Raw genomic sequence first — 24,155 nt, forward strand, 5'->3', positions numbered from 1 at the left:
TTTCCTCTCTGAAATAAAGTTCTCTCCTTCGACACATTCTTCATCTCTCCCAGAACCTTTACCCCCTCCCCACCCTGTGACTCACTTCTTCTTCCATAGTTCCAATCATTGCTAAGTCCACTTCCAGATATCTAAAACACTTCACTTCTTCCAGTTTATCTCCATTCAAACTTACATCCCAATCAGCTTGTCCCTCAACCCTATTGAACCTAATAACCTTGCTTTTATTCACTTATTCTCAACTTTCTCCTTACACATACTTTTCCAAACTAAGTCACCAAGTTCCGCAATTTCTCTTTTAAATCAGTCACCAGAGCTGTTTCATCGTCAAACTACAACTGAGCCACTTCCCACTCCCTCTCATCCCCAACAGACTGCATACTCACCCCTCTTCAAAACTCTTGCAAATACCTCCCTAACCACCCCATCCATATACAAATTAAACAACCATAGGGACATCACACACCCCTGCTGCAGACCCAGCTTCAGTGGGAACCGATCACTCTGCTCTCTTCCTACTCGTACACATGCTTTACATCCTTGGGAAAAAATTTCACTCCTTCTAGCAGCTCACCTCTGACACCATATGCTCTCAAGACCTTCGACAAATGATCTCTGTCAACCCTAGCATATGCCTTCTCCAAAGCCATAAATGCCACATACAAATCCATCTGCTTTTCCAAGTATTTTTCACACATTCTGGGAATGGATTTGGCAGTGAATGGAACCATGGAAGCGGAAGTGAATCATAGGGTGGGGGAGGGGGTAAAAGTTCTGGGAGCGTTGAAGAAAGTGTGAGAGTCAAGAACATTATCTCGGAAAGCAAAAATAGGTATGTTTGAAGGAATAGCGGTTCCAACAATGTTATATGGTTGTGAGGTGAGGGCTATAGATAAAGTTGTGCGGAGGAGGGTGGATGTGCTGGAAATAAGATGTTTCAGGACAATATATGGTGTGAGGTGGTTTGATCGAGTAAGTAATGAAAGGGTAGGAGAGATGTGTGGTAATAAAAAGAGTGTGGTTCAGAGAGCAGAAGAGGGTGTTTTGAAATGGTTTGGTCACATGGAGAGAATGAGTGAGGAAAGATTGACCAAGAGGATATATGTGTCAGAGGTGGAGGGAACGAGGAGAAGTGGGAGACCAAATTGGAGGTGGAAAGATGGAGTGAAAAAGACTTTGAGTGATCGGGGCCTGAACAAGCAGGAGGGTGAAAGGCATGCAAGGAATAGAGGGAATTGAAAGGATGTGGTATACCACGGTGGGCATGCTGTCAATGGATTGAATCAGGGCATGTGAAGCGTCTGGAGTAAACCATGGAAAGTTGTGTGGGGCCTGGATGTGGAAAGGGAGCTGTGGTTTTGGTGCATTATACATGACAGGTAGAGACTGAGTGAACTTTGTTGTCTTTTCCAAGTGCTACCTCGTGCACATGCGGGGGGAGGGGGTTGTTATTTCACATGCAGCAGGGTGGCAACGGGAATGAATAAGGCCAGACAGTATGAATTATGTACATGTGTATATATGTATATGTCTGTGTGTGTATACATATGTATACGTTGAGAAATATAGGCATGTTTATGTGCATGTGTGGACGTGTATGCATATACATGTGTATGTGGGTGGGTTGGGCCATTCTTTCATCTGTTTCCTTGCGCTACCTCGCTAACTCGGGAGACAGCGACAAAGTATGATATATACACACACATATATATATATATATATATATATATATATATATATATATATATATATATATATATATATATATATATATATATATCCCTGGGGATAGGGGAGAAAGAATACTTCCCACGTATTCCCTGCGTTTCAATGAAGGCGACTAAAAGGGGAGGGAGCGGGTGGCTGGAAATCCTCCCCTCTCGTCTTTTTTTTAATTTTCCAAAAGAAGGAACAGAGAAGGGGGCCAGGTGAGGATATTCCCTCTAAGGCCCAGTCCTCTGTTGATAACGCTACCTCGCTAATGCGGGAAATGGCGAATAGTACGAAAAAAAAATATATATATATATATATATATATATATATATATATATATATATATATATATATATATATATATATATATTATATTATTTTTTTTTATTATACTTTGTCGCTGTCTCCCGCGTTTGCGAGGTAGCGCAAGGAAACAGACGAAAGAAATGGCCCAACCCCCCCGCCATACACATGTATATACATACATCCACACACGCAAATATACATACCTACACAGCTTTCCATGGTTTACCCCAGACGCTTCACATGCCTTGATTCAATCCACTGACAGCACATCAACCCCGGTATACCACATCGCTCCAATTCACTCTATTCCTTGCCCTCCTTTCACCCTCCTGCATATTCAGGCCCCGATCACACAAAATCTTTTTCACTCCATCTTTCCACCTCCAATTTGGTCTCCCTCTTCTCCTCGTTCCCTCCACCTCCGACACATATATCCTCTTGGTCAATCTTTCCTCACTCATTCTCTCCATGTGCCCAAACCACTTCAAAACACCCTCTTCTGCTCTCTCAACCACGCTCTTTTTATTTCCACTCATCTCTCTTACCCTTACGTTACTCACTCGATCAAACCACCTCACACCACACATTGTCCTCAAACACCTCATTTCCAGCACATCCATCCTCCTGCGCACAACTCTATCCATAGCCCACGCCTCGCAACCATACAACATTGTTGGATCCACTATTCCTTCAAACATACCCATTTTTGCTTTCCGAGATAATGTTCTCGACTTCCACACATTCTTCAAGGCCCCCAGAATTTTCGCCCCCTCCCCCACCCTATGATCCACTTCCGCTTCCATGGTTCCATCCGCCGCCAGATCCACTCCCAGATATCTAAAACACTTCACTTCCTCCAGTTTTTCTCCATTCAAACTCACCTCCCAATTGACTTGACCCTCAACCCTACTGTACCTAATAACCTTGCTCTTATTCACATTTACTCTTAACTTTCTTCTTTCACACACTTTACCAAACTCAGTCACCAGCTTCTGCAGTTTCTCACATGAATCAGCCACCAGCGCTGTATCATCAGCGAACAACAACTGACTCACTTCCCAAGCTCTCTCATCCCCAACAGACTTCATACTTGCCCCTCTTTCCAAAACTCTTGCATTTACCTCCCTAACAACCCCATCCATAAACAAATTAAACAACCATGGAGACATCACACACCCCTGCCGCAAACCTACATTCACTGAGAACCAATCACTTTCCTCTCTTCCTACACGTACACATGCCTTACATCCTCGATAAAAACTTTTCACTGCTTCTAACAACTTTCCTCCCACACCATATATTCTTAATACCTTCCACAGAGCATCTCTATCAACTCTATCATATGCCTTCTCCAGATCCATAAATGCTACATACAAATCCATTTGCTTTTCTAAGTATTTCTCACATACATTCTTCAAAGCAAACACCTGATCCACACATCCTCTACCACTTCTGAAACCACACTGCTCTTCCCCAATCTGATGCTCTGTACATGCCTTCACCCTCTCAATCAACACCCTCCCATATAATTTACCAGGAATACTCAACAAACTTATACCTCTGTAATTTGAGCACTCACTCTTATCCCCTTTGCCTTTGTACAATGGCACTATGCACGCATTCCGCCAATCCTCAGGCACCTCACCATGAGTCATACATACATTAAATAACCTTACCAACCACTCAACAATACAAATCCATTTGCTTTTCTAAGTATTTCTCACATACATTCTTCAAAGCAAACACCTGATCCACACATCCTCTACCACTTCTGAAACCACACTGCTCTTCCCCAATCTGATGCTCTGTACATGCCTTCACCCTCTCAATCAACACCCTCCCATATAATTTACCAGGAATACTCAACAAACTTATACCTCTGTAATTTGAGCACTCACTCTTATCCCCTTTGCCTTTGTACAATGGCACTATGCACGCATTCCGCCAATCCTCAGGCACCTCACCATGAGTCATACATACATTAAATAACCTTACCAACCACTCAACAATACAGTCACCCCCTTTTTTAATAAATTCCACTGCAATACCATCCAAACCTGCTGGCTTGCCGGCTTTCATCTTCCGCAAAGCTTTCACTACCTCTTCTCTGTTTACCAAATCATTTTCCCTAACCCTCTCACTTTGCACACCACCTCGACCAAAACACCCTATATCTGCCACTCTATCATCAAACACATTCAACAAACCTTCAAAATACTCACTCCATCTCCTCACATCACCACTACTTGTTATCACCTCCCCATTTGCGCCCTTCACTGAAGTTCCCATTTGCTCCCTTGTCTTACGCACTTTATTTACCTCCTTCCAGAACATCTTTTTATTCTCCCTAAAATTTAATGATATATATATATATATATATATATATATATATATATATATATATATATATATATATATATATATATATATTCTTCAAGGCCCCCAGAATTTTCGCCCCCTCCCCCACCCTATGGTCCACTTCCGCTTCCATGGTTCCATCCGCTGCCAGATCCACTCCCAGATATCTAAAACACTTCACTTCCTCCACTTTTTCTCCATTCAAACTCACCTCCCAATTGACTTGACCCTCAACCCTACTGTACCTAATAACCTTGCTCTTATTCACATTTACTCTTAACTTTCTTCTTCCACACACTTTACCAAACTCAGTCACCAGCTTCTGCAGTTTCTCACATGAATCAGCCACCAGCGCTGTATCATCAGCGAACAACAACTGACTCACTTCCCAAGCTCTCTCATCCCCAACAGACTTCATACTTGCCCCTCTTTCCAAAACTCTTGCATTTACCTCCCTAACAACCCCATCCATAAACAAATTAAACAACCATGGAGACATCACACACCCCTGCCGCAAACCTACATTCACTGAGAACCAATCACTTTCCTCTCTTCCTACACGTACACATGCCTTACATCCTCGATAAAAACTTTTCACTGCTTCTAACAACTTTCCTCCCACACCATATATTCTTAATACCTTAATATCTCGGAAAGCAAAAATGGGTATGTTTGAAGGAATAGTGGTTCCAACAATGTTGTATGGTTGCGAGGCGTGGGCTATGGATAGAGTTGTGCGCAGGAGGATGGATGTGATGGAAATGAGATGTTTGAGGACAATGTGTGGTGTGAGGTGGTTTGATCGAGTGAGTAACGTAAGGGTAAGAGAGATGTGTGGAAATAAAAAAAGCGTGGTTGAGAGAGCAGAAGAGGGTGTTTTGAAGTGGTTTGGGCACATGGAGAGGATGAGTGAGGAAAGATTGACCAAGAGGATATATGTGTCGGAGGTGGAGGGAGCAAGGAGAAGAGGGAGACCAAATTGGAGGTGGAAAGATGGAGTGAAAAAGATTTTGTGTGATCGGGGCCTGAACATGCAGGAGGGTGAAAGGAGGGCAAGGAATAGAGTGAATTGGAGCGATGTGGTATACCGGGGTTGACGTGCTGTCAGTGGATTGAATCAAGGCATGTGAAGCGTCTGGGGTAAACCATGGAAAGCTGTGTAGGTATGTATATTTGCGTGTGTGGACGTATGTATATACATGTGTATGGGGGGGGGGTTGGGCCATTTCTTTCGTCTGTTTCCTTGCGCTACCTCGCAAACGCGGGAGACAGCGACAAAGTATAAAAAAAAAAAAAAATATATATATATATATATATATATATATATATATATATATATATATATATATATATATATCCTTCCCTCCTTGTATTCTTTAACTTTCTAAAATGGGAAACAGAAGAAGGAGTCACGCGGGGAGTGCTATTCCTCCTCGAAGGCTCAGATTGGGGTGTCTAAATGTGTGTGGATGTAACCAAGATGTGAAAAAAGGAGAGATAGGTAGTATGTTTGAGGAAAGGAACCTGGATGTTTTGGCTCTGAGTGAAACGAAGCTCAAGGGTAAAGGGGAAGAGTGGTTTGGGAATGTCTTGGAGGTAAGGTCAGGGGTTAGTGAGAGGACAAGAGCAAGGGAAGGAGAAGCAGTACTCCTGAAACAGGAGTTGTGGAGTATGTGATAGAATGTAAGAAAGTAAATTCTCGATTAATATGGGTAAAACTGAAAGTTGATGGAGAGAGATGGGTGATTATTGGTGCATATGCACCTGGGTATGAGAAGAAAGATCATGAGAGGCAAGTGTTTTGGGAGCAGCTGAATGAGTGTGTTAGTGGTTTTGATGCACAAGACCGGGTTATAGTGATGGGTGATTTGAATGCAAAGGTGAGTAATGTGGCAGTTGAGGGAATAATTGGTATACATGGGGTGTTCAGTGTTGTAAATGGAAATGGTGAAGAGCTTGTAGATTTATGTGCTGAAAAAGGACTGGTGACTGGGAATACCTGGTTTAAAAAGCGAGATATACATAAGTATACATATGTAAGTAGGAGAGATGGCCAGAGAGCGTTATTGGATTACGTGTTAATTGACAGGCGCGCGAAAGAGAGACTTTTGGATGTTAATGTGCTGAGAGGTGCAACTGGAGGAATGTCTGATCATTATCTTGTGGAGGCGAAGGTGAAGATTTGTATGGGTTTTCAGAAAAGAAGAGTGAATGTTGGGGTGAAGAGGGTGGTGAGAGTAAGTGAGCTTGGGAAGGAGACTTGTGTGAGGAAGTACCAGGAGAGACTGAGTACAGAATGGAAAAAGGTGAGAACAATGGAAGTAAGGGGAGTGGGGGAGGAATGGGATGTATTTAGGGAATCAGTGATGGATTGTGCAAAAGATGCTTGTGGCATGAGAAGAGTGGGAGGTGGGTTGATTAGAAAGGGTAGTGAGTGGTGGGATGGAGAAGTAAGATTATTAGTGAAAGAGAAGAGAGAGGCATTTGGACGATTTTTGCAGGGAAAAAATGCAATTGAGTGGGAGATGTATAAAAGAAAGAGACAGGAGGTCAAGAGAAAGGTGCAAGAGGTGAAAAAGAGGGCAAATGAGAGTTGGGTGAGAGAGTATCAGTAAATTTTACGGAGAATAAAAAGATGTTCTGGAAGGAGGTAAATAAAGTGTGTAAGACAAGGGAGCAAATGGGAACTTCAGTGAAGGGCGCAAATGGGGAGGTGATAACAAGTAGTGGTGATGTGAGAAGGAGATGGAGTGAGTATTTTGAAGGTTTGTTGAATGTGTTTGATGATAGAGTGGCAGACATAGGGTGTTTTGGTCGAGGTGGTCTGCAAAGTGAGAGGGTTAGGGAAAATGATTTGGTAAACAGAGAAGAGGTAGTAAAAGCTTTGCGGAAGATGAAAGCCGGCAAGGCAGCAGGTTTGGATGGTATTGCAGTGGAATTTATTAAAAAAGGGGTGACTGTATTATTGACTGGTTGGTAAGGTTATTTAATGTATGTATGACTCATGGTGAGGTGCCTGAGGATTGGCGGAATGCGTGCATAGTGCCATTGTACAAAGGCAAAGGGGATAAGAGTGAGTGCTCAAATTACAGAGGTATAAGTTTGTTGAGTATTCCTGGTAAATTATATGGGAGGGTATTGATTGAGAGGGTGAAGGCATGTACAGAGCATCAGATTGGGGAAGAGCAGTGTGGTTTCAGAAGTGGTAGAGGATGTGTGGATCAGGTGTTTGCTTTGAAGAATGTATGTGAGAAATACTTAGAAAAGCAAATGGATTTGTATGTAGCATTTATGGATCTGGAGATGACATATGATAGAGTTGATAGAGATGCTCTGTGGAAGGTATTAAGAATATATGGTGTGGGAGGCAAGTTGTTAGAAGCAGTGGAAAGTATTCATCGAGGATGTAAGGCATGTGTACGTGTAGGAAGAGGAGAGTGATATTTTTATATATATATAAATATATATATATATATATATATATATATATTTTGCTTTGTCGCTGTCCCCCGCGTTTGCGAGGTAGCGCAAGGAAACAGACGAAAGAAATGGCCCAACCCACCCCCATACACATGTACATACATACACGTCCATACACGAAAATATACATACCTATACATCTCAATGTACACATATATATACACACACAGACACACATATATACCCATGCACACAATTCACACTGTCTGCCTTTATTCATTCCCATCGCCACCTCGCCACACACGGAATACCATCCAAATCCCCCCTCATGTGTGCGAGGTAGCGCTAGGAAAAGACAACAAAGGCCCCATTCGTTCACACTCAGTCTCTAGCTGTCGTGCAATAATGCCCGAAACCACAGCTCCCTTTCCACATCCAGGCCCCACACAACTTTCCATGGTTTACCCAAGACGCTTCACATGCCCTGATTCAATCCACTGACAGCACGTCAACCCCGGTATACCACATCGATCCACTTCACTCTATTCCTTGCCCACCTTTCACCCTCCTGTATGTTGAGGCCCCGATCACTCAAAATCTTTTTCACTCCATCTTTCCACCTCTAATTTGGTCTCCCAAACCATTTCAAAACACCCTCTTCTGCTCTCTCAACCACGCTCTTTTTATTTCCACACATCTCTCTTACCCTTACGTTACTTACTCGATCAAACCACCTCACACCACACACTGTCCTCAAACATCTCATTTCCAGCACATCCACCCTCCTCCGCACAACTCTGTTCATAGCCCACGCTTTGCAACCATATAACATTGTTGAAACCACTATTCCTTCAAACATACCCATTTTTGCTTTCTGAGATAATGTTCTCAACTTCCACACATTCTTCAAGGCTCCCAGGATTTCCCCCCTCCCCCACCCTATGATTCACTTCCGCTTCCATGGTTCCATCCGCTGCCAGATCCACTCCCAGATATCTAAAACACTTTACTTCCTCCAGTTTTTCTCCATTCAAACTTACCTCCCAAATGACTTGAACCTCAACCCTACTGTACCTAATAACCTTCCTCTTATTCACATTTACTCTTAACTTTCTTCTTTCACACACTTTACCAAACTCAGTCACCAGCTTCTGCAGTTTCTCACATGAATCAGCCAACAGCGCTGTATCATCAGCGAACGACAACAGACTCGCTTCCCAAGCTCTCTTATCCACAACAGACTTCATACTTGCCCCTCTTTCTATATATATATATAGATATATAGATATATATATATATATATATATATATATATATATATATATATATATATATATATATATATATTATCCCTGGGGATAGGGGAGAAAGAATACTTCCCACGTATTCCCTGCAAGTCGTAGAAGGCGACTAAAAGGGGAGGGATCGGGTGGCTGGAAATCCTCCCCTCTCTTTTATATATATATATATATATATATATATACATACGTACATATATATTTTATACTTGATCACTATTTCCAGTATTAGCAAGGCAGCGTCAGGAGCAGACAAAGAAACATCACATTTGCTCACATCCATTCTCTAGCTGTCATGTGCAATGCACTGAAACCATAGCTCCTACTCCAGGAATCCTTTCTATCTTTATGAGGCTCTTGCAGTCTATAGGAAGCCAGCCACATCCACTGGTTGAGACTATGGATCATAAAGTGTGGATTCATGTACTTAGAGTGAAGGGCAACTGAGTAGTAAGTGCTCTGTTTCTTCATTGTGTTACTTGCACTGTAAGGGCAGTGGTCACTGAGATATGCTGAAATGGTGTTTACATATTTGTAGGGATGGGTGATTTCAAGACTATAGATGGGAAAGTGTGACTCTAATTTTTCTGTGGTGTATGGCTTCTGATGGATACATGTCTGGTGGGTTGAAATTCAAGAATGAGTTGGGAAGGTGTTTGTTTAGCACTTGTCTGGTTATTTCAATGTGAATGTGTTTTATCAATGTCATATTTTTCAGAGGCAAGGAGATCTGTGAGTAGAGGTTGCTGAAGTGTGATGCTTTGGTATATCTTTTTTTTTTTTGAGGCTCCAGTCATGGACAGAAGTCCACATCAAGGTGAGGCCGTAATTGATAAATAGACAAAAACAAAAGATAAGGGAAAGTATTTATGAATTTCTAAGAAAATGAAAACCCTGTCTTTTGAAATGAGTCAGAATATAGTTACTGAGAAAGCCATGAGAAGGTAGAGAGTTCCAGTTTTGATGTGTAGGGAAAAAAGCAGGTATCGAAATGGCCCACCCTTGAGTTGCTGATGGCCACGCAATAATCATGTGAAGCAGCAGCTTGACCAATATTGTGTGGTCTAGCTAATGATGTGGGCACACAAGCAGCCAGCTCTTAGGAGAAAAAACCAAAGTAATACCTATAGATGAGGGAAAGTGAACCAACTTTGTGGCATAGGGCAAGGGTCAAGTTGGGAAGTTAGCCTGGGACAGTTCATAAGGCAGACTGCTTCTGACTCAACTCTGTCAATTAAGGATGCAGAGCTCGAACCACCCCAAATGTGAGAGCAGTACTCCATATCAGGATGAATCAATCCCTTGTATAAATAGAGCAACTGTTCGGAAGAGAAGTTCCAACATCTAAATAGGGCACCCAGTTTCTTAGAAGTAGACTTAGCTATTCCAGTGATGTGGGTTTTCCAAGAAAGAGAGGATGTTACAGTAATACCAAGTACATTCATTGAGAGGGAATTAAAGAACCATCAAAGGAGAGGTGAGAGGGGTAGAAACTGTCTTGGAGGCATTAAACTTAACAAGATTTGTCTAACACACTGAGATATCCCAACCAAGTCTGAGTTTATTGAGGAAGCTATATCATGATGAGATGCAGATCAAGTGAGACAAGAGGGAGCAGAGTTGAGAGACGTGGATGAATGCAGTGTCAAGCCATCAGTGTATGAGTGCATTGGATTATTTGTGGAGGAAAAGAAATCATTAGAAAAAAAAAGAAAAAGTGTATGGGACAGGACAGAACCTCCGTGAGGGACACCACTGTCGATAGAGAAAAGGCAGGAGGCTGGTCAATCAACAACCACAGAGATAGATCAGCAAGATAGGAAGAGAGATACGAAGGAGCAAAGTGAGGGAGGAAAGCCAAAAAAGGGGAGCTTAGAGACGAGACCTTGATGTCACCTCCTGTAAAAAGCCTTAGTTATGTCAAAGGCAACTACAAATGATTCCCCAAAATCTTTCAGGGATGATGACCAGACATTAGAAAGATAGGAAAAAATATCACCAGTGGATCTTGCCTTATGGAGGACATACTAGTGATCAGAGAGAAGACTGTGATTTTTGAGGTGTTTAAGGATATGAGAGTTGAGGATGTATTCAAAGACTTTGGAAATGGTAGATACCAAAGCAACAGAACGATAGTTAGAGGGGTCAGATTGGTCATCCCTCTCAGGGATGGAATGTATCAATGCTTGTTTCCAAGGAGAAGGAAAAGTTTTGGTATCTAAGCAGAACAGAAGATATGAGAAAGCACAGGTGGAAGTTCAGAGGCTTTTGGGTTGGCGGTGGATTTGGAGTGGTTTTGGTGGCAGGGGCCTAGTGGTTTTGAAAACAACTGAGAGCTGGGCATGATGAGGATCTTTGTTTCATTGTGCTTGTGTTGAGTTTCTGTGGTTGCCAGGCAGCCAGTGATAATGATGAGTGCACAAATTTGTGTGGGTTGCAGCTTTGTTATGTATTTGCTTTTGAAAGGTTGAATGTTCAGGCAGGTGTAATGCAAAGTGGAGCAGATGAACAGTTTTTTCTCATCCAAATCTGGTGTCAGTCGACTGTTCTGAGGGCATTTAGTTTGTGTAATGCTTGTGTTGATGTTGGTGGTGTGGGGAGTGAATGTCATGTGTGTTGTATATGATGTCTAGAATGGTTGGTGTTTTGTTCATTGGGAATGATTATCCATTCAAGGTGACTGGAGGGTGTGGGCTGGATGTGTTTCTGATTGGGGTTAAAAGAGTGACTGAAGACTTCTGCAGTCATGCAAACATTCTGCTCAAGGTGAATTTCCAACTGTGTTTTGCAAAGAAGTTACCACAGTTTCAACTCTAAAACACTTTAACTTCACAATGGAGTTCCCAATAAGCAGTTCTTTCTCCAAGTTTCTTCAGTCTCTTTCAATACTTCTTCCCATTACCTCCAACAAACATGAAGGTCCTTTCATAGGCAGAAGACCTCACAAGCACGTCACAACTCCTTGACAACAAAGTGACAACAACAAACATGCAGCACCACATTACAAAACTGGAACACTGTCTCATCTAGAACAGAATATCTACACCTCCACATAAGTCTTCAACCATTCTTTTACCCTAAACAGACACGAATACAGTTCACATCTTTTAGTTATCTTGATTGGATAATCACTCCCAGTGAACAAAACACCAACCATTTTAGGCATCATGTATGACACAAATATAACATTAACTCCCTATACCAATAACATGAAAAGCATTACCCAGACAATGCCCTCAGAACACTAACTGGCATCAAATAAGCATAAGATAAAGAATCCCTCAACATACCCTGCAAAGAATTCATCTACTCTGCTTTAAACTATGCCTTGCCTGTCTGGTCTTCTGTTCTCTAACAAAAGCAAATACAACAAAGCTGCAAACAACATAAACTAGTACACTCAGAATGATCACCGGCTGAATAGCAACCACTAATACTTAGCACCTACATACTAAAACAAAGATACTCCCAGCACAATTCCACCTAAACATGCTCACCACTCACTTCAATCGAACAGCACTAAACTTCTCCCAATCAACCACTCCATAACAAACCACAAACCCTGGAATAAAATTACAAAGCTTACCCTTGTTTCAGTAACCTCTACTCACAGATCCCTCCATCTCCAACAAACATAACTGACAAAACAAATACACACCAAAATAATCATGCCACTGCTAAACAACTGACCTTTCAACTAAGTCTTAAACTCCAACCCACCAGTCATACATCCATCAGAAGCTACAGTTCTTAGACAAATATAAGTCACACTTTCTCATCTATGCTCTGGACATGACCCATCCCTACAACACTACAAAAACTGTTTCAACATATCCTTACAACCCTTCATGTCCATGATGGAACTACCATAACAAAGAGACCAAGCACTTATTACTTAACTGGACTGCACTCTCTGCACACACAACATTACTGCACTTTATGATCTATGGTCCTGACTAGTGGACGTGGCTGGCTTCTTGAATGCTCCAAGAGTCTCATAAAGATAGAAGGAACTCCTGGGCCAAGAGGTATATTAGTCTTCTAAATCAGTATTATCTATTCTATTTATCTTCAAAAGGAAAAAGAAGTCAGGAGTGTCTTATCTTATAAATATCATAATGCATTTTATCTCTAAATTACACCGTTTAAGATTATAAAAGCAAAAAGCAGCTGTAAATTTAATTCTCAATGCAAGATACTAATTTCTGTACTCTTACAATTATCAGCTGCAGAGACATGGCTATTTCAACCTGTAAGCTTAGGCATAGACTAATATAATTTGGAAGATTTAACTACTTACACAGAGTGGTTAAAATATCTCCAAACGATTAACTTCCATGTTCAGTTAACGAAAATCAGAGAATCCTATGTATGGCAAATTAAAAGTTGATAAACAGAGTGCACCAATCATAATCTAAGGTCACAGCTCAAAGTACTTACCCTATCTTTCACAACTCAAGCCCTACCTTATTAATTCATCCTACAACAACCACACATTTTATGGAGTCTATGGGATAGAAATAAATACTCATGTGTTTAAGAGGTAAATGGGAAAGCAACCTTATATCTTTGAGGCTAGTCAATCCTCTAAGGAGGACAGTAGCAAACAACTATTTATGTTCCCTTAGGGAGTGGCAGCCAACAACAAATGATGTGCTAACCTCTCCCACATCTGTTTAAATATCCAGTGCCCTATTGTACTATAAATAGTCTCCAGAAGTCTTTTCCATCGCTAGGAAAACACAGGAAAAATTATGCTCTCCTTAAAACCTCTATAACCATACAAGTGCAGGCTGCCCAACTGAAAGTTGTGTGAAAAGTAACCCCACAAAACATACATAGATGACCTACATTATAAAAAGGTACACTTATGCTGTGCATCAGTTGGTGAGAAAAGTAAAGGAAAACAATAGGAGAAATGTGGAAATATGTGAATTACAGATCAAGTGGAATTACATGAAGAGGAAGGTGTCTCCACTGAACTCATGCTTGAGGATGACATTACCTAAGAACTGCATCTAATTTTTTCCCTATATAATCCCAGGATAATGGAGGACCTTGGGAGCAGATAACAGGTAAAAAAACTACAATACCTCCAAAGAAACCCCTACAATATTCTCCCCATGTGTCCTAGCCATCTGATGTACTCAAACTCACTAGAATACCTCCAAAGAAACACCTTCAATATTCTCCCCATGTGTCCTAGCCATCTGATGTACTCAAACTCACTTGTAATGTGAAAGGAGTAATATTTCTACTTGTATTCATGTTATTCACAACCAAAACTGATCCTGTGTATGAAGTATGAGTATGTGTGATATTAAACAGTGGTGTTTTTGGTACAGAAAAAATCCTTCAGTATCCTCCTATAACTACAAGCTTATCTTCTTCATCCTGAATAATAGGGAGAAAATGTGCAATAATTCTAAATATACTCAAGTTATTTCCATGTACAGACAGATAAGTTCAACAGGAAGAGAGAAAGGGCCTCTTCATATTTTCCTGTCTCATCAGGAGCTGTCAAACACATCATTCACACCCCCATGAACACTCAACACTGAACCAGGAAAAAAAAAAAGAAAAAAAATACATTTTCTGTTACTTCTGAATGCCAATCTATTATTTCATGGAGGGGAGTTCTTTTTCCTTTTCAATACTGGGTGATGGAAATTCCAGACCATTCCCACTATCTAACTGCTGAACGAACAATATTCAAGACTGATAATAATTAGAATACACAATCATTTCATTATATCACAATCAGCAACCTTCATGAAAGACATTAGAGGCCCTCTAGGAAATACAAAATCAGCATCAAACAGAAAAAACACTTGCTTTCTGCACAACAGTTTCTTATCTATGTGCCATACTTATGAGTCAAGAATACTTTCTGGTATTCCTAACTTTTTTATATAAAGTTGGCTGAGACAGCCTGGGCACCTGTGGGCCTTATTTATTTATCTACATATTTTACTTTGTCGCTGCCTCCCACGTTAGCAAGGTAGCGCAAGGAAACAGACAAAAGAATGGCCCAACCCACCCACATACACATGTATATATATATATATATATATACACGTCCACACATGTAATTATACATACCTATACATCTCAACGTATACATATATATACACACACAGACATATACATATATACACATGTACATAATTCATACTGTCTGCATTTATTCATTCCCATCGCCACCTCGCCACACATGAAATAACAACCCCCTCCCCTGCACGTGCACAAGGTAGAGCTAGGAAAAGACAACAAAGGCTACATTTGTTCACACTCAGTCTCTAGCTGTCATGTATAATGCACAGAAACCACAGCTCCCTTTCCACATCCAGGCCCCACACAACTTTCCATGGTTTACCCCAGATGCTTCACATACCCTGGTTCAATCCACTGACAGCACGTCGACCCCGGTATACCACATCGATCCAATTCACTCTATTCCTTGCATGCCTTTCACCCTCCTGCATGTTCAGGCCCCGATCACTCAAAATCTCCAATTTGGTCTCCCACTTCTCCTTGTTCCCTCCACCTCTGACGCATATATCCTCTTGGTCAATCTTTCCTCACTCATTTTCTCCATGTGACCAAACCATTTCAAAACACCCTCTTCTGCTCTCTCAACCACACTCCTTTTATTACCACACATCTCTCTCAACCTTACATTACTTACTCGATCAAACCACCTCACACCACACATTGTCCTCAAACATCTCATTTCCAGCACATCCACCCTCCTCCGCACAACTCTATCCATAGCCCATGCCTCACAACCATATAACCCTGGTGGCACCACTATTCCTTCAAACATACCCATTTTTGCTTTCCGAGATAATGTTCTCGACTTCCACACATTCTTCAACGCTCCAAGAACTTCGCCCCCTCCCCCACCCTATGATTCACTTCCACTTCCATGGTTCCATCCGCTGCCAAATCCACTCCCAGATATCTAAAACATTTCACTTCCTCCAGTTTTTCTCCATTCAAACTTATCTCCCAATTGACTTGTCCCTCAACCCTACTGTACCGAATAACTTTGCTCTCGTTCACATTTACTCTCAGCTTTCTTCTTTCACACACCTTACCAAACTCAGTCACCAGCTTCTGCAGTTTCTCACACGAATCAGCCACCAGCGCTGTATTATCAGCGAACAACAACTGACTCAATTCCCAAGCTCTCTCATCCACAACAGACTGCATACTTGCCCCTCTTTCCAAAACTCTTTCATTCACCTCCCTAACAACCCCATTCATAAAGAAATTAAACAGCCATGGAGACATCACACACCCCTGCTGCAAACCAACATTCACTGAAAACCCATCACTTTCCTCTCTTCCTACACATACACATGCCTGATATCCTCGATAAAAACTTTTCACTGCTTCTAACAACTTGCCTCCCACACCATATATTCTTAATACCTTCCACAGAGCATATCTATCAACTCTATCACATGCCTTCTCCAGATCCATAAATGCTAAATACAAATCCATTTGCTTTTCTAAGTATTTCTCACATACATTCTTTAATGCAAACACCTGATCCACACATCCTCTAACACTTCTGAAACCACACTGCTCTTCCCCAATCTGATGCTCTGTACATGTCTTCATCCTCTTAATCAATACCCTCTCATATAACTTACCCGGAATACTCAAGAAACTTATACCTCTGTAATTTGAGCACTCACTCTTATCTCCTTTGCCTTTGTACAATGGCACTATGCAAGCATTCCGCCAATCCTCAGGCACCTCACCATGAGACATACATACATTCAATAACCTTACCAACCAGTCAACAATACAGTCACCCCCTTTTTTAATAACTTCTACTGCAATACCATCCAAACCCGCTGCCTTGCCGGCTTTCATCTTCCACAAAGCTTTTACTACCTCTTCTCTGTTTATCAAATAATTTTCCATATCCCTCTCACTTTGCACACCATCTCGACCAAAACACCCTATATCTGCCACTCTATCATCAAACACATTCAACAAACCTTCAAAATACTCACTCCATCTCCTTCTCACATCACCACTACTTGTTATCACCTCCCCATTAGCCCCCTTCACTGAAGTTCCCATTTGTTCCCTTGTCTTACACACTTTATTTACCTCCTTCCAAAACATCTTTTTATTCTCCCTAAAATTGAATGATACTCTCTCATTCCAACTCTCATTTGCCTTCTTTTTCACCTCTTGCACCTTTCTCTTGACCTCCTGCCTCTTTCTTTTATACATCTCCCACTCATTTGCATTATTTCCCTGCAAAAATTGTCCAAATGCCTCCCTCTTCTCTTTCACTAATAATCTTACTTCTTCATCCCACCACTCACTACCCTTTCTAATCTGCCCACCTTCCACGCTTCTCATGCCACAAGCATCTTTTGCGCAAGCCATCACTGCTTCCCTAAATACATCCCATTCCTCCCCCTCTCCCCTTACGTCCTTAGTTCTCACCTTTTTCCATTCTGTACTCAGTCTCTCCTGGTACTTCCTCACGCAAGACTCCTTCCCAAGCTCACTTACTCTCACCACCCTCTTTCCACCCCAACATTCTCTCTTCTTTTCTGAAAACCTCTACAAATCTTCACCTTCACCTCCACAAGATAATGATCAGACATCCCTCCAGTTGCACCTCTCAGAACATTAACATCCAAAAGTCTCTCTTTCGCGCGGCTATCAATTAACACATAATCCAATAATGCTCTGGCTATCTCTCCTACTTACATACGCGCGCCTATCAATTAACACGTAATCCAATAACGCTCTCTGGCCATCTCTCCTACTTACATACGTATACTTATGTATATCTCTCTTTTTAAACCAGGTATACCCAATCACCAGTCCTTTTCCAGCACATACATCTACAAGCTCTTCACCATTTCCATTTACAACACTGAACACCCCATGTATACCAGTTATTCCCCTCAACTGCCACATTACTCACCTTTGCATTCAAATCACCCATCACTATAACCCAGTCTTGTGCACCAAAACTACTAACACACTCACTCAGCTGCTCCCAAAAACACTTGCCTCTCATGATCTTTCTTCTCATGCCCAGGTGCATATGCACCAATAATCACCCATCTCTTTCCATCAACTTCCAGTTTTACCCATATCAATCTAGAGTTTACTTTTTACACTTAATCACATACTCCCACCACTCCTATCCACCCCATCCATAAACGAATTAAACAACCATGGAGACATCACACACCCCTGCTGCAAACTGACATTCACTGGGAACTAATCACTCTTATCTCTTCCTACTTGTACGCATGCCTTACATACTTGGTAAAAACTTTTCACTGCTTCTAGCAAACTTATCTACCACACCATATACTCTTAAAACCTTCCACAAAGCATCTCTATCAACATTCATATGCCTTCTTCAGATCCATAAATACTACATACAAATCCATCTGTTTTTCTAAGTATTTCTCATAAACATTCTTCAAAGCAAACACCTGAACCACACATCCTTAGCCACTTCTAAAACCACACTGCTCTTCCCCAATCTGATGCTCTGTACATGCCTTTACCCTCTCAATCAATACCCTCCCGTATAATTTCCCAGGAATACTCAACAAACTTATGCCTCTGCAATTTGAACACTCATATTTATCCAATTTGCCTTTGTACAATGGCACTATGCATGCAAGAGTTTTGGAGAAAGGGGCAAGTATGCAGTCTGTCGTGGATGAGAGAGCCTGGGAAGTGAGTCAGTTGTTTGCTGATGATACAGCGCTGGTGGCTGATTTGGGTGGGAAACTGCAGAAGTTGGTGACTGAGTTTGGTAAAGTGTGTGAAAGAAGAAAGTTGAGAGTAAATGTAAATAAGAGCAAGGTTATTAGGTTCAGTAGGGTTGAGGAACAAGTTACTTGGGTTGAGGGACAAGTTGAATGGAGATAAACTGGAAGAAGTGAAGTGTTTTAGATATCTGGGAGTGGACTTAGCAGCGGATGGAACTGTGGAAGTGGAAGTGAGTCACAGTGAGTGAGTGTAAAGGAATGTGGCATTTTTTTTCTTTTCCTGGCGTTGCCTCGCTGGAGGGGGGAATGCTATTTCATGTGTGGTGAGGTGGTGATGGGAATGGATGAAGGCAGCAAGTATAAATATGTATATGTTTATATATGCATGTGTATGTATATGTATGTGTTCGTTGAAATGTATATGTATGTATGTATATGTGTATGTATTGGCGTTTATGTATATACATGTGTATGTGGGTGGGTTGGGCTATTCCTCGATTGTTTCCTTGCACTACCTTGATGTATCTCATTCTCTGATTCTCATTCAGTGCCCTCTAATTCTGTTCCATCCTTTGTTCACATCTACCACCACAACCCAGAACTTTTTTTTTTTTTTTTTTTGCTTTGTCGCTGTCTCCCGCGTTTGCGAGGTAGTGCAACTTGAACTTGTTTTTTAGAATTCTTTTATCTTTCATCTCTTTTTCATTCCCAGGCCTATTACCTTTCATGTTCACCATTTTCACTAGATGTCTAAAATTACAATCTTCTTCCCAGTTATTTTCTCAAGGTATTAGCATATTTCAGTCTTAATCAGCCCATGCAATCAATCATCTCCTTGCATATTTCTGTCTTCATTAGCCTATATAATTAATCATCTCCTTGTTTTGTACAGGAAGGGAATTCTGCACTCATGGATTCCACCTCTTGAATATTGTCATGCAACTTAATAAATTCATGTATGCTGTCTGTATTTACCATGTCCTCAATCATCTTATTACACCATAGGTATATAGATCTGAATAAGCTGAGACGATCTGAGCTACAGGGAAAAGAGAATCTCTTTCCTATATCTCATTCTCTGGGTCTCATTTCATACCCTATAATTCTGTTCTAACCTTTGTTCACATCTACTGCTGTAACTCAGCTGATCCTGTTTTACTGATCTTTCATAAAAAAATTACATTTCCATACTTATCACCTTTTATATTCACCATTTTCACTGAATTCTTAGATCTACAATTTTTCTCCCCAGTTACACTTCTAAAATTTCTAATGGTATCAACATATTTCTGCCTTCATTATCCTATATAATCAATTATCTGTTTGTACTTACCTAATTGTATTGAACAGGGACTGTTTTACACCCATTAGGTCCCATCTTTCAAACATCATCTATCATAAAGCAACATAAATTCATGTATGCTGTCTGCATTTAAGTCATCTTATTCATTGAGAGGGTATAGATCTGCATTTGTCTCTCCAGAAGCAAGTACAAGAAATGTACTTGTAACAGATTTCTGGGTGAACAAATTCACATTTCTCTTTATCATTACAAAACCGGGCATTAAGGGTTCCAAACTGACGCGCCTTTTTTCAGTACAGTCGGACGTTTATATCTGAATTCTTCATCGAATGTGCACCAGCCTCTGAAGTGCTGTTGGTATTCTTTTGTCTCTCTCTTTGACTTGCATCATCTCATGCCTACCATTTTCCTCTATAAGTTTCTTGTTTTACTTTACTTTCTGATTCTTAGGTCTCACACCTTTCCTTTATTTTGCACTTCTATTGGGTTCTACTTTGGGCTCATGGATAATGTCCTTTCTTTATTTGAACCTTTAGGTGCCTCAGTCTCCATGTCATCACATCATTGTTTTATATTTCTTCTGTCTCATCAACGTTATTCTTTAAATCAATTTCCTCAATAATTCCTATGTAAATAAAGTTTAACCTGCTTGTTGTTTCACTTGGGCAGTACATATCAAAAGACTAGCTATATCCATTTTTTGACCAATTTTTTCATTTGGCAGTAATGTATCCTTAATCCATAGCCTGTTCAGTGTTTCTGGTAATATTTCATCATCTGCTTCATGTCATTCATTACATTCTTTGTATCTTTCTTTGATTTTGATGATTTGAGCTGGAATATTTGGTATCTGGTTGATACATGTGACTGCACTTTTAGCCATGTTAGTCTTCTTATTTTCTTACCACAGTAAAGATCACTTTGTCTTTTTACAACACCATTCTTTATGGTTTGTAATTTCCTGTACATTTGAAGCATCTGTTTATATTTTCTAAATAAACCATTAATCATTTTCACTGTTATCAATATCATTACTGTTATAATTCATATTCTTATTTATGTTGCTAATATATTTGTAGGATCTTAACAGTTTTGCTACTTCTTCATCTTTACTTGATTCTGGATGGACATCAAAAGTCAAATTACTAACACTGGCTAATTCCATTTCTGTGTCTGTATCCCACCAGTGCCTTTTTCTTTAATTTTTTTACTCTTGAATGATGTGTGGGCATTTTTTTTCTGTTATTTTTTTCCATTATGATTTTTGCTACAGTTGTCATCACAATCATTTCACCTGACTATTCACTCATATCACATACATCTTTTCTGTTCAGTCTGCAACATTTATGATTCATTCAAAAATTCATTTACTAATGTATCATATATCAATTGTTTCTTTCTAGCTTATTCTACTCACTCTGCAACATTCATTTTTCACTTATTTTATTTATCAACTCACTTCATGTCACTTAATTCCTTTTCACTGTTTTCTTTATTTCAACTTATGGCACTATTTCACATATTCATTCACTATTACTATTCACTTCCTTTACAATATCTTTTATTGTTATCCATTCCAACAACTCACTCATTCACATTATGTTTACACATTGCTGTTTTACACCATTTTATACTCATTCTTTACGTAATCATTCACTCATATCACTTACTTTCTTTGTTCCACTTTCTGATCAATCGATATCATTTGTTATCAACTTAAAGCCTCACATTCATTCACTTTCAATTGCTTGTTTCCTTTAATCACTTTAAACTCATTCTGTAGCACTTATTTTTCTCTTGCATATCTATTGACTTCATGGAACTTTTTCCCATATACTGCTTTATTCATATGATCAGCAGACTGTCAGTATGATTTCTGTCACTGGTTTAGTCAATAATCAGTTTTACAATGACTTTTGTTCCTTTGTCTCTCATATGTTTTACTCTTCAGTTCCTTCTCAATTAACTCTGGTTCTTTAAACAGATATAGGAAGATTTTCCCTTATCATCATTGCTGACAAAATTCAAATGGCATCAGAAGATATTTTCTAATTAATTTTTTCGTTTTACTTATTTCTGCAGTGGCTTAGACTTTGTAAATAATAGTATTACTGCCACTCCTTTGTAGACACCATCTTTTGTGGTCAGTTCTATCTACTTAAACTTATAACTTACAATTATTCTATTTCACTCTTTATTCAAGTTTTACTGTGGTAAATCGTTTATTCAGTTGTCTTGGCATTGGGCTACTTTATTCTAAACACATCACATCCACCTCCCTATCATTTATTATGATACATTCAGTAGTTCTTCAAAATACTCACTCTGTCTCTTTTTTACATCTTCTTTGTCTATACCTCCTCCTCATCTGTTCACCAACCTGTCATCTCAATTTGATCTCTTGTTCTCCTCAAATACTTTAATTTCTTTCAAAGTATTTCATTACTCTGATATTTATCGATATTGTTTCTACCACTCTCAAGTACCTTTTTGTCTCTTGAACCTTTCTCTTCAGTTCTTAGTCTCTAATATTCTGCTTTGCTCTCTTCCATATCGCATGCATTTTTTCTGTTCTGATAATATTTGCATATTTCCTTTTTCTCTTTCACAAGTGCCTTAACTTCTTAATTCCAGCACTGACTACCTTTCCTCATAAGTACAAATTCTGGGGTTTGCAACACACACACTTTAGCACAATTTCTCTAAACATTTTTTGCTCCTCTTCCTCCTTGATAGTTTCACATACACTCACCCTATTCCATTCTTTACTCATTCTTTCCTATTATCTGTGCATATATACCACTTATCCAAACTTGCTCAATCTTACCAATTCTTTAACATGAATGCCACTAACGCTTCTTAAAGCCACCCATAACCTTCAAACTTGCCTCCTTTAAGAAATGAACTGATATTCCCCTTGTTACCCCTCTCAGCAAATTCATATTTTTCAAAACATCCATTGCATCCCTGTCAATAAACACAGAGTCCATTGCCTCTCACTGATTTTCAACCTCACACACCCACTATACTTATGAAAGCAACATTTCAAAAAAAAAAAAAAAGGACAATAAATCAAGCTTCCAACTCCTAAATATTATTACTTTACCCATCACCACATTACTCACCACTTATTTCATTTTCCTTATTAGCATTCTTGTCAGACTACTCTCAGTGAACAACTTATGAATCAGGAAAGAATAATAATCTACAGAGTTAAGTGGCACCACAGATCTCGGCATTAAGTTATATCTATAATTTTGAAATCTTCTCATGTGTATACCTCAAAAAATTTAATGTAAACTTCTTCATATGACAGCTATTTACTGTGCATGACCTCTGATCATCAAATAACTGTGCAAAGCTCATATGTCCCAACAAATGCATGCAATGTCAACAAAATTTTCCAGAGCATACTGTTTACCCATGATGAAATAATTGGGTAAGAAGAGTGTGGTAAAAGTATCATAAATGGATGGACATAAAATGTGGCACTAATCCAAGATAAAACAATGAGGTAGATTCTAGGATATGGGACTTAAAGTAATTCCTAGTTTGAAGTTTAACCTGAACTGTAAATGACTGTCTTTTATACAGCAACTTGTCACAAAAAGTGCTTACCTAACTTGTATTTTCACAGGGTAAATCTAGAAACTTGGGAGCTGTTAGTAATGTAACCATTTTATCTATGCAGCTTGGTTTTCTCAAAAATATTAGTCTAAGCCTAAACCAACAAACTAATCAACCCAATTGTCTCTGTAGCTTTTCAATTTAGTGAAAACTCAAATAATACATTCCAGACTTTTCTATAAAATTCTTAGCATGTATCTCTTTAAAATTACATATTCATGTAAAGCTCAAATTGTCAACAAATGGATTAGGCAAAAAAATACCAAACAATATGACAAAAAAATTTCAAACCTTCTACCTAGTGACATATACATACAACCACCTCAGGTCACAGCTGGTTCTAAATATGCTTTTAAA

General features: G+C 39.8%; 1 protein-coding gene across 17 annotated transcripts in view; it reads right to left on the reverse strand.

Annotated features, from left to right (window-relative positions):
• The window catches only part of PMCA (plasma membrane calcium-transporting ATPase 3), a 1,595,457-nt gene that overhangs the window by 161,954 nt on the left and 1,409,348 nt on the right, over positions 1-24,155 (reverse strand). The gene's annotated exons all lie outside the window — the stretch shown is intronic.

This window comes from Panulirus ornatus, chromosome 6 (assembly GCF_036320965.1).
Source record: "Panulirus ornatus isolate Po-2019 chromosome 6, ASM3632096v1, whole genome shotgun sequence".
Taxonomy (NCBI): Eukaryota; Metazoa; Arthropoda; class Malacostraca; order Decapoda; family Palinuridae; genus Panulirus; species Panulirus ornatus.